Here is a 16,673-nt window from a genome sequence, read left to right on the forward strand (position 1 = left end):
TACACACAAATATATATTATATATGAATAATCTGTTTTCGATAGATTATTTAACAAGTTAGTTTTTCATAATTCACTTCAGATCCAATGAATGAAATAATTTTGCTATGGGGGAATCATACTATTATACTGAAAACTTTATTATTTCTATTTCATACTTTAATAATGCCTGAAAGCTGAACAGGTATGTTGCAGTTTTCACGGTTTTACAATGTTATCTGTAAATTCTGATGTGCGAGACAAATATGTACAAGTTTTAAACAATTTAAATCAAACTGTTCAGATTATTTTTTTTGTGACTTTGAGTGTACTTTGTTTTAATATTGAAAGTATGTATGTGAAGACAAATTGGCTCATTAAATGTTATAATTTAGAATGTTGAATCTGTTATTTTAGACCCACAAGGAATAGACTATACTTGATGTACAAATTGGATTTCGTTATCATATAATAATTCAATATGAAGACCTCATTAAAGACTTTGTTCATTTATTAGTGGTTCTTATATTGTATTATGTGATTATGGGCACTATTTAACTGCCTATTAGTATGTCATCAGTTCTAAAGGATTTTAATGTAAAAGATGTTTTACTGTTTTAAATGACTGGTTAAGAAAAATGTGTAATTTTAAGCCTGCAAATTGAACTTTCTTAATAATGTAGGTGCTAATGCAAATCATTGTTAATATGAGATTATATAATTTGTACTAAAGATCATGTGATAATTTAATTAAGTAATTTAAAGCCTAAATATTTTAAGCTTCATTGGAGTTCATTGCTAAGAATAGAGATCCAATCTCAAGGTATTACTTTGGAGTTTGTAATCATTGTATATATATACACACAACAAAGAATAAACAAATGTGTAGTATGGCCATAGAAATATTTTAATAAGAGTACTAATTGAACTATGAATTATGAAATCACATTACATTGAAATAGTGATATGTTTGTTTGTAATGCATTAAAAATGTCAACTGTTTTCTTAAAATGTGAATTTTTATGGCTGTGTTGTTATCACTAAGAGACATTTAAGCAAAATTAATTTGAAAAAAAAATCATTCTTTTTAAATTTTAATGTTTGAAAGTACAAAACATTTTGCATAGTTTAAGATCTTTCTTACTTATAAAATTTACTAAAATCTTGTAGCCATAATGTATTGCTTCATTTATGTGTTTCAAAAATTGTTCTTTCTGGGAGAAAAACTTTATCAAAATATGTGTAAAAAGGCTCAGGCTAGACATCCTAGGTTCTTTATTTATTTAAAGGTATTTTGATGTCCACATCAATTTCAAACAATAAAAAGTGAGTTCTATTTGTTGTAAACTTTGGAAATATACAGTAAGTTTCTGTTGTGCAGTATTCAAGTAGTTTCAAAATTGCCTGAATGTAATGAAATCTACAAAGTGCGTTTTTCTCATTGATTATTCTTAAATGTGTTAAATGCTTATTGTTATACATTTGATAAATATAGAATGTTAATAAGTTGAGAACCACTTACTAGAGTAGTATGAACAAAATTCCATAGGTACATAGCGTATGTAACAAACTACTTGATTAACCTAAAACTTGTACAAATACATTTTTAGAAAGGCAAAAAATTGACCTTTTCAAACATATCATTTATGTACAAAACAGCGAATAACATACAACTGTTCAAAATTCTGAGAAACTACCATTAGAGATGTTATTAAAATATAGAAGTATATTACAGGTGAAAAACTGTTTAAAATGACTGGTAATGTGTTAGCTATTATGAATAATACTGTGTGATGAGCATTTGTGTGTAACCATTAAATTGCATGAGTCAGTGTGTGTGTGTGTTTTGTTTTGTTTTTAATTTCACGCAAAGTTAAACAAGGGCTAGCTGCTATAGCCATCCCAAATTTAGCAATGTAAGACTACAGGGGAAAACAGCTAGTCATCACCTCCCACTGCCAACTCTTGGACTATTCTTTACCAAGGAATAGTGGGATTGACCTTCACATTATAACGGCCACATGGCTGAAAGGGCGAGTATGATTGGTGCGATGGGGATTCGAACCCTCGACCCTAGATTACGAGTTGAATGCCTTGATCCACTTGGCCATGCCGGTCGTTTTTGTTTGTAACCATTAAATTGCATGAGTCAGCATGTGTGTGTGTGTGTGTGTTTGTAACCATTAAATTGCATGGATGTGCATGTGTGATTAGAACCTCTGGCAATTAGTGTGAAGGTTAGAATATATTTTATATTAATATAAATACTACCTGCTGAGGTATATGCAGTAGGGTAACAAAAACTGTGTTAATGCAAGAGAAAGTCATTCTTTTAAATATCAAAAATTTGATGTATCCAGAAGTGACAGATGGTGAAACATACATTAAATTTCTTAGAACAAAATCATTCAACCTTCAGCAAATTAATGCAGTAAATAATAAATTATAATTACAGGTAACATTGTAAATGTAATGTAATTCTTTTTGTACAACCATAAACATGTATAAGGAGAATGTTGAAACATGGTGTGTGTGTGTATATGTTTATGAAAACTAGTAAAAGGAATTTACCTAATTTTTTAAATAAATGTACCTATATAGCTAAGAAGGAATTAAGCTTAATTCAACACAAGTTATTAGTTAGCTATGATTATTTTATTTCATGAAAGGAGCATCTTTAATCATAAATACGTTTAGTCTTTTAGGTAAAATTCTGAAGTGTGAACACTTGCATTGTAAGTGTTTATAGTCGTACAGAAAATTCCACATGAACATTAGATATTTGTAGTTTTTTGCTATAAGAATTTGCTGAAGTAGACTATAAATATACATCAAGAAAAATTCATTGAATATATTTTTTGTCTCTTCATTGTTTTTTGTAATTTATTATTAGACTTATATTTACCAATCGGGAATCTGTTTTGATTACACTTTATTCTTTGTCACTTCTGCAATACTCATTAGGCAGAACACCCTATTAAAAACACGAGCACTATGGTAAAACAATCTTTGAAAGTTTCACGAATAGCGATGTAAAAATATTAACATGTAACAGCATATTTCTTATTTATTTATATACGTTAGATAAACATTTCAGCCTAAATAATAACCTGTTTCTTTCAGATATCCTTTATTTCTGTAATTAAGTTTTACTAGGTTGTGCCTTTGTCCTTTGTAAAATTTACGTATTTCTTTGGCCCGGCATGGCCAGGTAGTTAAGGCACTAGACTGGTAATTTGAGAATCGCAGGTTCGAATCCCCGTCACACCAAACATGTTCGCCCTTTCAGCTGTGGGGGCGTTATAATGTTACGATCAATCCATCTACTCGGTGGTAAAAAAAAATAGTCCAAGAGTTGGCGGTGGGTGATGATGACTAGCTGCCTTCTCTCTAGTCTTATACTGCTAAATTAGGGACTACTAGCGCAGATAGCCCTCGTGTAGCGTTTGCGCGAAATTGAAAAACAAACGTATTTCTTCCCCTACATATTTTGTATGAATTATTTTTCTACCTATATTAGAGCTTGTGTGCAGACAATGTAGATCGCTGGCAGTGGAATGTACAAATTCCGAAACGTTCGAAGGTTAGAACATGCTCTTTTGTTTTGCTACAATGCTCTTGCTTGCATTTAGCAGTCTGTCCCTCTGTTGTTGTTTTTCCTGTTAAGAACTGTTTGTTTTACCCTTACAGCTTTCCCAAAGTACCCGACTTAACTTGATAGTTCCGGCTGTGGGACGTCATATTTTGTGTTGCGTGTGTTGCGACGAGATTACTCCAGGGAAAGATGTACGTACTTGCCTCAGTGTCACTGATAACGTGTACGTTAATACTGATCGTCAGCCTTCAGTGGTGGTGATTGTCACCAGCTCTAGAGCTATAAAAATAGGTTGTACAAGTGGTTAGCAATTGGGGAACGTTAAAGTTGTCGAGGGATAGATTACACTAGAAGTACGTGCACTTTGTAAACTTGTTTATTCAAACATTGACATTAACAGTAAACACTTCTACCTAAAGTATGGTGTGTTTTTTGTTTTTTCTGTATTCTTACACAAAATAGTTCGGTTAAACGTATTCGAATTACAATACGTCGATGGTGTATACTTATTTTTTACGTGTGATTGTATTGTTTATGGTACGTTAATATGTAAATTTGAAATTGATTTTCCATACCATTCGAGCCAAAAATTGTTTTCGTACTAGCTGTAGTATATTTTATCCTAACAGAAAATCTCGTTCCTTAAAATATTTTATCATACGTTTTCGTTTACGTGATATTCGCGCTATTATAAAAGTCATAACATTATTCACATACTTAAATTACTTTAGGTTACTATATGTTAAGTAAAACGGACTGAAAACCCCTTAAAACAATCCTTGTTTCTTTATTTTTCTCTTTAATGACTTCAGTACAGTAATCAGTTTTACCAATATCAAATAGATGTCTAAAAACTGGTTTTAATTAACATTGGAATGGTTTTTATATTCGAATAATTTTGTTATTTCAGTGCCTATTAACAAAACAAAAAAAGAAACGAAAGAAAAAGCTGTATGTTTAGAGAGATCATGTTACTCATACAAATTTTGAGATATACGAAGCTGATGCATAGTTCTTTTGCAAAAACGAGCTTTCTATCTGGTGGATTAAAACAATCACGTTAAGAGCTAAAATAACATTTATATAAGACATCAATTTTAAGTTTTTTTACAGAGTGCAGAAAGTAGCATTATCAATTAAAATTTTGTAAGCGTTTTTGGCTCGAATTTACGACTGATATATTGGATTATGTAAAAAAAAATATAACCAAAGAAAAATATAACATATAACCATATTATGGAAATTCAGTTAGTATAATGTAAGTAATGGGTTTTCACATATTCATCATTTTAATATCTAATGTAGAGCTAAATTCAGGACTTCATGACATGAGCTCCCTATTGGATTCAAACAGTGTGACAAATTGTTGTCCATTTCCTTTTTTTGTGTACTATATAATTCATATTATTTCCAACCTGAAGTTTTTCTTTTGTTGATACAAATTGTTTAAAAGAAGCTAAATGGTAAGTCATCTGTCACAAATATGATTTACTTTTTGCTTTTGACACACTAACACTAGTTAGGTGTTGTTAAAGGTTAAGTATTCACATAGCATTGTCAGCCAGTTGAAAATATTTAGTTAATGCCAAAGCTTGCCACAGGAAAAGTAATCAGAATTTCACAAGTTGGAATATTTGTTTTCCTAATAATGTGTTTTAACTACAGCCTATGATTAACAGCAAAAGCTGTACACATTTAACTAAGTAAGCCAGATACTTCTTATTATTTTAATATAACTTTATTCTCCAGAGGGAAATGGGCTTATGGTATTTCCTACATTTCCTTTCTCTTTCAGATAATTACATTTGTGCATGAGCCACTCTTTTATTTCATCCTGAAACTTGGATGACATACACTTTGAAGAAATATACTTTGAAACCTTTTTTGTTGTTTTGATGTAGGTTCTTGTTTTGGTTTTAGTGGGTCAATTGCCAGATATTATAAAAAATCTGTTTTGGCATGGAGTTACCTAATATTTCCATCAATCAAAATAAGACTTTGTTTTTAATACTTTGACATACTTTTAAAGGGATTAAAGGTAAAAATATTTCATAGAATTGAGGTGTTTAACCTGTTTTTCCTCTATTTTAACCAACCTAGATGAGGCATTACAAAAATATGCTTTTCAACAAACCCTGTAGATTAAAGAAATATATATATATAATTCATATTATATAGCTTTTGTCCTCTTCCCCTTCTTGAATACCATTCTATTTTGAAAAATAGGATCTTATTTTATAAGGTGGATTGTGGCAAGTATTCAAGAGTGTTGCTCTTTGGGCAGCCAGAGATCAACTATCCCTTTTCACCCAAGAAGACTAATTTAACCTTTTAAAGTAATCCTTCTTAATGGTTTTACAGATGTTCTTTATGGCTAAAATTGAGTTTTAGATAAACATTCCAGAAATTTATTTGTTTTAAAATCAAATATGGGTTTTAAGTTTTTTTGTTAGCCTACTGGCCAAAGAGTTTTGCTTTGGTCCATATTACATCTTATTCTCCAACAGAGAAGTTGTTGTAGCACAATATTACAATTATATTCCAAGTTTCTGGGGTTGATCGACATTTTGACAAGCATTATTGTGAGTTTTGGGATCAAGTTTGTGTATCTCAGCTTTTCCAAATTATTTATATTAATGGTGAGTATGCTGCACAGGTGGTTCTAATAACATGCCACCATATTTGTGAAATTAAAATCGTTGTGGATTATTTCAGGTTATTTATGATGTATTTTGTTTCAGAGTTATAACAAAGTTAATTTTTTATTTTTCATCAAAAACATTTTCAACCAATGAGCACAAATAATTTGTTATTTAAACTGTCTCTTTTACAGTAGATGGTAAAAAATATTTCTATATTTTAAGGCAATTAGGAAAGAGACTATGCCTCTTAGTAATGAAATGCAATGAACCAATGCTACAAGTATAAAATTAATGTGTTGTGATTGCCTTATGGTAGAAGGGCAAAGCTTGACTTAGGACACTACATTATCTGTTTTATATTTGCTTATCAAGCTGTGCTCGCACAGTACTGAGTCTGCAGATCATGGAGAGCCCCTATGATAATTTTAAATGAATCACTGAAAGGAATTTCTCTATTCACCACAAGACACTGCTTTCTTCCATGGTGTTTGTCTTTCTGAGTAGCTAGGAATGTGCAACTTATTGTATCTCATTAAGTTTTTGCTTTTTTTTTTACCAACTTTGGTTTCATAATTATAATCTAGGCCTTGGCATGGTTTCTGCCACTTTTCTGAAAGTTTTCTTGGTAGTTTATCATTGGTATTTGGGAAAAGGGGTGTTTGAGTGGTTTATTTGGAAATGGTTACAAATTAAGATGCTTTTCTAGCAGCAACACTATGGTTCCTTCTGTTTTTGTGACCAGTTTTGATGTATACTTTAGAAGCACTAGGTTTTGTTGCTGTATGTCTTGCTTCTTTCTTTCTTTCTTTCTTTTTTTTTTTATGGAGGCTTACATGTTCTTGTGATGCCTAGTGTGTGTCTGATGTGGATACAGTGTAATTTGACAATAATAATACTTGTGATATTGATGCTGAACATAGTACGAGGTAAGAGTTAGCATTGAGAGAGATTGTGTCCATTACATTCATGTACATGTGCAGGGGCAGTTTGAAGGGGTTCTGTTGCAATCTCTATTATTGTTATTATGTAAAATAAAATTGTGCTTGTATAGGTATAGTGTAGCTACTTATTGTATTTAATGTTTTCTACATAGTCTCAGTTCTAGTGTTAGCATTTTTATCTTGAAATACTTGCATGCAATGGCTTCTGTTGACAATTTGAAATTGGAAGTGCAAAACCGTATTGCTGCTGTTAGTATTTGTAGGCTAAATTCTTTAGAGTAGATGTCTGTGACTTGTTGGTGATAAATTTCAACAACACAATCCAGTTGTTTTAAAATAAGGTGTTGAAACAATTCAAATATATATGCAAATGTTCATTACACTGATTATCGTAGTTGTATCCAGATCTTTAAATAATACTTTTTTTTTGTCAAAGTCCACAGAGACTGATTCAATTATTTTAGAACACAACTAACAAAATAAATTTTTCGTTGTGGCTCTGTTATTACAATACATTCTGTGATTTAATTTTGAAAGTTGCCAATGTACACTCTTTATTAATAAACTCACAGTTGTGTAGTGTAGATCTAAATAATAATCTTTGAATGTGTATTTAAACGACAACAAAAATATAGAACATCCCATGCTATACTAGATATTCGATGCAATATTTCTCAATTAAAACTGAGAAAAATCAGGACAGTTCTAGTAGCCTTATGCAACATTATAAAATTACTAACTTATAACAATTGACAAAAAATGTCAGTTATGGAACACAAAATAGTTTTCTATATTCCTACAGGACAGGCTACAGATAATGGCACAATAACAAACAGAAAGTCAATAATTTGATGCAAATTAATTCTATAAAGCTCTAAATTTTCCCTTATTTGAGCAGATTAGTTTTTAACTACTTCAAATTGTTTTCATCTGTAAAGTTAGTTCCTGCTCTTAGCAACTAGAAGGAAAATTAGTAATATGAACACTGATTTTTTGCATTTGGTCATTAAGTCTGATTTCAATCTCTCTTAGACAATCTACAGACTTTCTTGAGCTGTTTATACCAAAATACTACCACCATTGAGATCCACAGGGTATAAAATGTATTAGGCATTTAAAGATAACGGGTGCATTGTACAGTCCAAATGGTAGTATTACTTTAAACTTATAGTTGCCTTTTAAGTGCTGAAGGCAGTTTTTGAATTAATACTAAATCTAGCTCTTCTTTCCAATGTTCAAGATGAGATACGAGTTAAGTCAGCATGTACAGTCTACTTTAAGATATATTTGTCTGCTCTCAGCTGGTTTACTTAGCTTATTGTTTGTATTTCCAATATTGGTGGGATACCTCGATTTTGACTTTTGTCTTAATTACAGTTTATTAGGATTTATAACTACCACATACTTTATAATGCTTAAATTATTACTTCTGGAAAAATGTTTAGAAAATTTAGAAAATCCTTATTAAAAACCTTGCTGAGATGTACTTTTCAAGATGAGTACCAGTGGTGTTAGTTTTTTTGACATTTTGTAAAGAATTTTCAGTGAATTTCTTACCTCATTTGCATGGATACAACTGCTTTGTAATACTTGCTTCTTTTCTGGCAATTCAGTGGCTGAAATTGGTGATTTACATTAACAAAGCATTAGTGGGTTTCTCAGTCATTGTGTATGAAATTAGGTTATTGAAGTATTTGAAACCATGGTATGCATGTGACAGTATTAAGATATTGTCTACTAGTTATACTCATCCTTTCCAGAATTTGGCGTAGGTTCACAGTTATTGCTTATTACATGTACCTTTTTCTGTTCTATAATATCTATTAATATGTAGTTCTTTATAGTACGTGTATAATCAGTATTTTTGTATCTGCTCCTAAGTTTTCAGTCATAAGTTTTATTTTAGATTCTACAATTCTAAGTTTTAGTATGACGTGTTCTTCAACTTCCAGGTTTCTGCTTTGCAAGGTAAAGTTTGTTTGTTGCAAACTGTAGTAATGGCTGTATTACCAATCTCTGGTATGTAGCTCCAGTACTTACTAAGAGTGCCACTTGTCTTTCATCAATGTTCTTTTGTACCATTTTCCTCATTATCTTTGCTATGTTTATTTTAGTATTGTTAACTCCAGAGGTAGAAAGAGTAGTGCACACTCACCATTGTTTTTCTTTCTTCTGTTGGTCATTCTGGCCATCAGACTGGAACTGTTCATTGGATATTATTTTCTATCATTTGTTAATTGTAAAACCTTATTATTTTATTTGAAGAGTTGATTAGCAAAAAAAAAAAAAAACAACTGTCAAAGCAAAAGATGTTTGTTAATGACAAGGTGACTTTTGTACATGTTAAAGACTATTTGCTACAAAAATACAATTTTTCACCTTATGAATCAAGTATTACAAGATTTTTTAAGGGAATTGTTTTAAGAAAATCAATGCTGAAACACCTTGTATTAAACTTTGATTATGTGAGGGTTAGCTTGAAAACTGCCGCTCTTGTATGGACGAATATACTAGATTGTTATTAAGTTAGTTCGTCTGTTATAACATCCATAAAAAGTAAATTTAATATTCGGAGAGCATACAAATTTGTTAAACTAGTGAGTGGATAGGAAAGGCGATTTCAGTATCGCAAATAATTCTAGGTAAGAGTTTTTCTGCTTGTTTTAGCACAAATCTGCACTACAGGGTATCTGCGTTCTGTTTATACGGGAATCGAATTCAAGATTTTAGGGTAAGTCTGTAATCCTACCTTTGGCTCACTAGAGGGTGTCATTAAAGGTGTGTGTGTAGGGGGGGGGGGCGATGATTACGAAATTTTCATACCGGGTACAATATATAACTAGCATCAAACATGCCAAGATTCGTTTTACCTTTAGAAACGGCTCGTAATTGAACTTTTATTGATTATTGATGCTATTAAAAACTTTAATACAGCGATAGTAATAACTGGTGTAGCAGTAAGATTTGATCGACGTGAAAGTGGCGAACAAAGAGGCCCATGCGTCAATGAAGCATATCGGAGGCTGATGCAATTTATAAGTCACCTCAGAACCCCCGTTCATGTTGTGGCGAAAGAAATTATTTTCGGAAATTCAGCTGTAGGCAAGTTGTCAAGTCATCTGACTCCCACATTCATTAGTTTGGAAGGTCGTGTGTAAAATGTTGAAGCTGTTCTTGTACAGGGTAAAGATGTTGAATATGAACTGCTACTAGAACATACTCATGAATGGCTAACTTGTTCTCCGATTCTTGACTTGATCACTTATTCATGAAAACATTTATAATTTAGCGAGATCCGGACATTTTGCTACCATCACAGTTGTACTAGGAAAATTTGTAGTGGTACATTCTTGTTACATGACAGTTTGTTACGGATAGGATTTTGTGACAGGTTGTTTTTAACTTAAAAATTGATTGGTGATAATGAAAAAATATGCGTCGTAAATTGTACAGTCAGTTAAAGACCATTAAAAATTTACATAACGCTATTGGGTGAGAGGGTGTCTAGATAAAACTCAAACTTTTTATCTCTCTGCGAGAGAGTTATGAGGTGGCGTCCTTCAGTACTTGAATTTAGTGGAGAATCTAGTAACAAAATTTATCAAACACATGCACACAAAACATTTGTAAGGAAACCTCTCGTAACGATATGACGCAAGAGGGATGTTATAATGAAATGTTTTTCGTAACAAAAACGTCCTTGTCAGTGGCTGTTCGTAGCGAAATGTTCCAGACTTGAAGTGGTCAATTTGTAATGTTAGTCAACCTCTTGACTAGAGATCGAAGGGAATTTGAATCTACATATCTGTAATCCACGTTTAATAAGTTCATATGGCATATCATTTGTCAGTTGCTTAAACTTTAAAGGATATAACTATTAAAAGCGTTAAATAAACCGGCATTTACATGCTAGTAATATATTTGCAATAACATTTCGAATGACGCATTACACGTAGAAGTTTAGATGGAAATATTTAATGAACTTCCACTACAGGTGTTTTACTTGTAAATTTCAGTGAAACATCGTGTATTTTTGGTAAGTTTTTTTTTTTTTAGTGTCATAATTAACTTGCACATCTCCCCCCTCCAGTGGCTCAATGATAAGTCTGAAAATTTCTAACGCTCAAACCTGGGCTTCGATACCTTTACTATTGATAGGCCCATTCTGTATCTGTTTGCTTAACAAACAAACAAACATATACAAAATCTGATACTTGTTGCTATGATAATTTTAACGACACGTTTTTATAATTACAATAAAAAACGATTTATTATTGAAGATGATTAGGTTCGCATACACTGATATATATCCATGCGTACAAGGTTCTTTTCATTCACTACTGAAGACTATACATAGTGTGTCAATTTGACATTAACATGTTTATTTTTTTCATTTATTCAGTTAGTCATAGCATCAAATATAGCAATTATTTAGTTCTATTCCTAAATCTCATGTTTAGCATTATAATACCTCTGAATTACCGCCGAACACCCGAGGGGTAATTTAGTTTTCTTTGAATTCTTGATGCTATAACCTTGGACTTTTAAATTTATTTTTGACGTCAGGGCATGAAATATTTACGAGCGTCAGTGTGAATCTATATCTGGATGCATCTATAACACTTAGTTTTTTGTTCACTTTATTTGATGAAATTACCACGTCATAAACCTAACTTAGCTCATATTGGAACAGTTGTTGTTTAAACAGTTTTATAATATACACAATGACTTGTTCTTATCATACCCCAACTGGTCTGACATTAATTGAAAGGCCTCATCAACGCTGTATAAGGTGTGGTGGAAAGTGTTGTTATATTCTCTTATTTATTTTTGCTCAAAAGAACACGTTCTTGTATCATATAGCGTATATTAGGGAAGAAAAGCCACCAACACTCTTGACGATAAGCTACAATGGAACGACCTTGGATGACTTTTCGTAACTAGGTAAAATGTTCGCCACACCCATCGCTCCTAGCACCATGTTGATAGTTAGTAGTAATGTCAATCAGGTCGGTGAATGCAGGTCTTCGCGTAGAATCACATTCTTTTCATGGTGGATAATTCATAATATGCATTATATACACCCTTGCTTCTTTCTGGAAGTATTATAGTCACTTACTAAGTTAATGTGTCATACTCAAAAGTACGATTTATTTTCTTATTCCAACCTCTGATCATATCTTTCGAAAGTATCATATAGTGGTAAATCGAAATGAATAAAAGATGCGAAATGTAATTTTATATTTTAAAATTATGTAATTCTTTAAGGACCTTAAGAATGAAGTGTTTTAATTTTGCGACTGTTTTCTACATTAGGCGTTTGTCAGATGAAAGTCAATATTAATCGCATAGATAGAAACCGAATTACGGAATTCTTCACTCCTAATTATGCAATCAGAAATATAAAACTGGATTGAGCCTGGTCACCGCTGATATTTTTTTTATCAGGAAGGAAACTTTTGGTTATTTTGTATTAATAAGTTAGGCATTCCCTTTGGTAAGTAAAGAAAACGAACAATTTGAAGAAAGTAGCGAAGAAATTATTTTAATTTTTATTCCATTAAATTTAATGCAAAAATTTATTTTTTACAAAATGGCGTGTTTACAAATTTATATGAAAATTTACTCCTCAGGAAAGGCAACAATTAAATACATTATCATCCTTGTAAACATTCGCAATTGTCTTCCTCATTACATAAAATATTAATAAAGAATACGTTTCAGTAACTGTTAATGTGAATATATCGGAAAAGAACAAGTGTATAAAGTGCATTTAATTTAAGTTTTACTATTTTGCACAAAAATAGTATTTACAAACAATACAGTAAAATATTTTAAGGTTTGGACGTTTATTCAGTTAGGAAATGTAGTTACGTCTGTTCACAGCAAACATGTTTTTCCTAGACGGCTGATCCCCCGCTAGTACAACGGTAAGTATACGGATTTACAATTTGGGGTTCGATTTCTCTCGGTGGGCTCAGCAGATAGCCCGATGTGGTTTTGCATGTTTCATGACTTAAACTATAATGGTATTTCTGGGGTGAGTTTTAGCTCATTTCTTTTCTCTCTCTTGCTTTTGTGGTCTGGTGGTGGTTAGCAGTCCGTATTGTACTGGGTGGATAGATTCACAGTATATATGGACGAAATCTAAGTCAACTGCGATGTCTTCCAGACGCTTGTTAGCCGTTCAATTCTATCTTCCAACTGAAACCGGAGGTTCTTCTATAGCAAATTGAATGTGCCAGTAGATAGTTTAATTGATGCTGATTTACAGAGTGATAGGTTAACCTGTTTGTTATAGCAGGTCTGTTTTCATGTATTGGGTAGAGGCAGTAGGAGTGTTTATGATTTACGAAGAGTTGGTTTTTAGGACGCTACTGGTCGAAAGAGTGTAATAGATTTTTCAATAGATTTTTCCATTGTATATCAATAGTTTGTGCTACTGTTCTGCTTTTAAAATTGCACTGTCATTATGGATAAGATGTACGAAGTAGAGTTCACCACAGTTGTTTTCTGATATAGGTTCAATGTGACTTAACATCCATGCTGTTAGTTTTGTAAAATTGTGGGTTATGTTGATTTAAGAATTTTGTGCTTATTATTTGCCCTTTTATTTTCCGATTTTCTTTTTTAGGTTTGATTTACACTAAATATGATGAGACTCCTAGATGTTCGTTTAAATTATACTTAACTAACCATGCTTGTATTTTTAGTTATGATATGAAGTTTTAGTCAGTATAGATGTAGAGAAGTCGATGAATGCCATGTAAAAACTTTCAGAACTTGGGTGAGATTACATTTTACGATCTCTATTGGAGTAGTGAAAATTGTGTAATGGGTTTTTAAATTATATTTTGGAATGAAATAAATTCTTATTTCCACTCTTGACTGTGGGTTCGAACACCATGGGCCCGGCATGACCAGGTCGTTAAGGCACTCGACTCGTAATCTGAGGGTCGCGGGTTCGAATCCCCGTCACATAAAACATGCTCGCACTTTCAACCGTGGGGAGTTATAATATGACGATCAATCCCATTATTTTTTGGTAAAAGAGTAGCCCAAGAGTTGGCGGAGGGTGGTGATGACTAGCTGCCTTCCTTCTAGTCTTACATTGGTAAATTAGGGACGGCTAGCGCAGATAGCCCTTGCGCGAAATTCAAAACAAACAAACAGCCGAACACCGTGATCACTAAAGGTGAAGTTTTTGTACTCTTACCTGAGTGTGAATTTTTACTCAAAATATCTAAGTTTTTATTTTTTGTGAAACTGAAAATAAAATATTGAGTAAATGATGACATTCACATCAAAATCCTTGATGATAAGAAACCCACTTAAAGTAAAAATGTTTTCCCAAGACCTCTATTTTATTTAAACTTTTAATAACCACAGCAAAGTACAAAGTCATCTTCAGGTTAACGAAGAACCTCATCTTCGTTAACCTGAAGATGGCTTATGAAGGTCTAAACGTTGTTCTGTACTTTATTTTAATAAAACTTTTAATACCCATACCAGCCATCTTTAGAATACATTCACATCAAAAGATTATGAAAACCGTTTTCGTAAAATTTGTATTTGATTACGTGGAAGAGTATTCATTACTTGTTTGCTGACAGTTTTTTTAAGAACCTTACTAATTATGAAAAATCCTTTGTATACAATTTTCTAAAACATGAGATAAAGCAAACTTTTTATGAAATGTTAAAAAGGTAACTTAGTTTGTAGTCCGTGTACCTTAAGTAAAATAACCTCATTAAGTTACTAGTTACTGAAGTTATAACTGAAAAGTAACCTATCGGAGTCAGAAGAAGGTAGAAAACGTAAATATCGACCTGAAGTTTGTAATCAATGTACAAGACTGCTGGTGTTATGGAATAACTAACTTCGTGCAGAGAACGCTGTAGTCTGTTTTCCAATCTTGCTAATTTATATTAGGTTTTCTTTTGGAATCGATAACTTCCTACTGTAGACTGATACCTTTTACTTTAGGTATTTATATTTTGTCACCATACGCACACACCTCAACATTTGATATGAAGAAATAAAGCATATTCTTCCTGTGGTGTTTTGTTTTGCATGTTACTGTTTTTTTTGCTTATCAAATATCTTCAATTCCAATTAAAAATCATTGTATGTGTGTTGGTACATACAACCCTTTCATATTCACTCACGCAAAAACTAAAATTTATAACACCAACATATGTAACTATCCGCTGATAAACATCTGATGAACACTTTATTTTTATTTTAAACCAATTTCTAAAATCTACTTTTTCGAAATGGAAACTAAAGAATTAACTACTTAAATATTATGAAGTTCGATTAAGATTGGCCTGGCATGGCCAGGAGGCTAAGGCGCTCAATTCGTAATCTGAGGGTCGGAGGTTCGATTCCCCGTCATACCAAACATGCGTTCCCTTTCAGCTGTGGGGAGTTATAATGTGATTGTCAATCCCAGTATTTGTTGATAAAAGAGTAGCACAACAGGTGGTAGTGGATGGTGATGACTAGCTGCTTTCCCACTAGCCTTATACTGTTAAATTAGGGACGGCTAGTGAAGATAAACAAATCGATGAAGATTAGTTTGCAGTAGTGCTTCAATGAAAAGTATTTCTTAGCATGATGCCGACAGAGATACGTCTCTTATTAATGTGATTTGCGTCCTACTTTAACGAAAATGTACGAGTATTCTATTTTATTAATTCTTCATAAATTTTACTATAGTGTAGTAGATACAATTATGTGTTTTTCTTTGTTGGTGATTTACATGAACTCGCAACTAATAGTTTCGTTACCTCGTGTATTTGGTTATCAGTAAAATAAATTTGCGACAAAAGGTTTCCAGTTATACGATTTAAAAGTTGCACAGAGATTATTTCATGAACTTTGAGATCATTAAACCCGAAACTTTAATTTGAAATGTTTGTTCTTGATGGATGTCTCATTCTTTCAGGTATTACGAACAGCCTTATCTAACTTCCTGACAAACTTTTAGATATCTTTGTTCAAGAGTTTATTTGCGCTGGGAAGTCGTGTTATTCATAGTTTTGCGTTGGTGTTAAGTGTTGCTGATTTATTGTTCGGAAAATACAAAGTTCAGCTTGTTTCCGGTTCTGTGGTTATCACTAGGTGAGACCTGGATAGCAAAATATCTCCGAAAATGAATTTCCGTAAATTAACACCTCTCTTTCTAAAATATAATAAATTCAACACACTGTGAAAGAAAAAAGTTGGAAAACATTAATTGCACTTTACTAAACAAAGGTTTAAAAAGGTGAACAATTTTCTAAACTGGTGGAGATAAAAGTTATCGATCTGTAGCATTTTTCTTCTAAATATACGCCTAAACACACACACACACACACACACACACACACACACACACACACACACACACACACACACACACACACACACACACAATTATTCAATTAAAAGCAAAAGTTTTGTTGTAAAAGAGCGGTTAAAGTGGAAATAGTTCGATAAACGTAAGTTTTCATTTGTAAACTGGTGTGGGTAA

General features: G+C 32.2%; 1 protein-coding gene across 4 annotated transcripts in view; it reads left to right on the plus strand.

Moving 5' to 3' along the window:
- The window catches only part of LOC143232771 (protein kinase C, brain isozyme-like), a 100,637-nt gene that overhangs the window by 474 nt on the left and 83,490 nt on the right, over positions 1-16,673 (plus strand). The gene's annotated exons all lie outside the window — the stretch shown is intronic.

This window comes from Tachypleus tridentatus, chromosome 11 (assembly GCF_004210375.1).
Source record: "Tachypleus tridentatus isolate NWPU-2018 chromosome 11, ASM421037v1, whole genome shotgun sequence".
In the NCBI taxonomy this organism is placed as follows: Eukaryota; Metazoa; Arthropoda; class Merostomata; order Xiphosura; family Limulidae; genus Tachypleus; species Tachypleus tridentatus.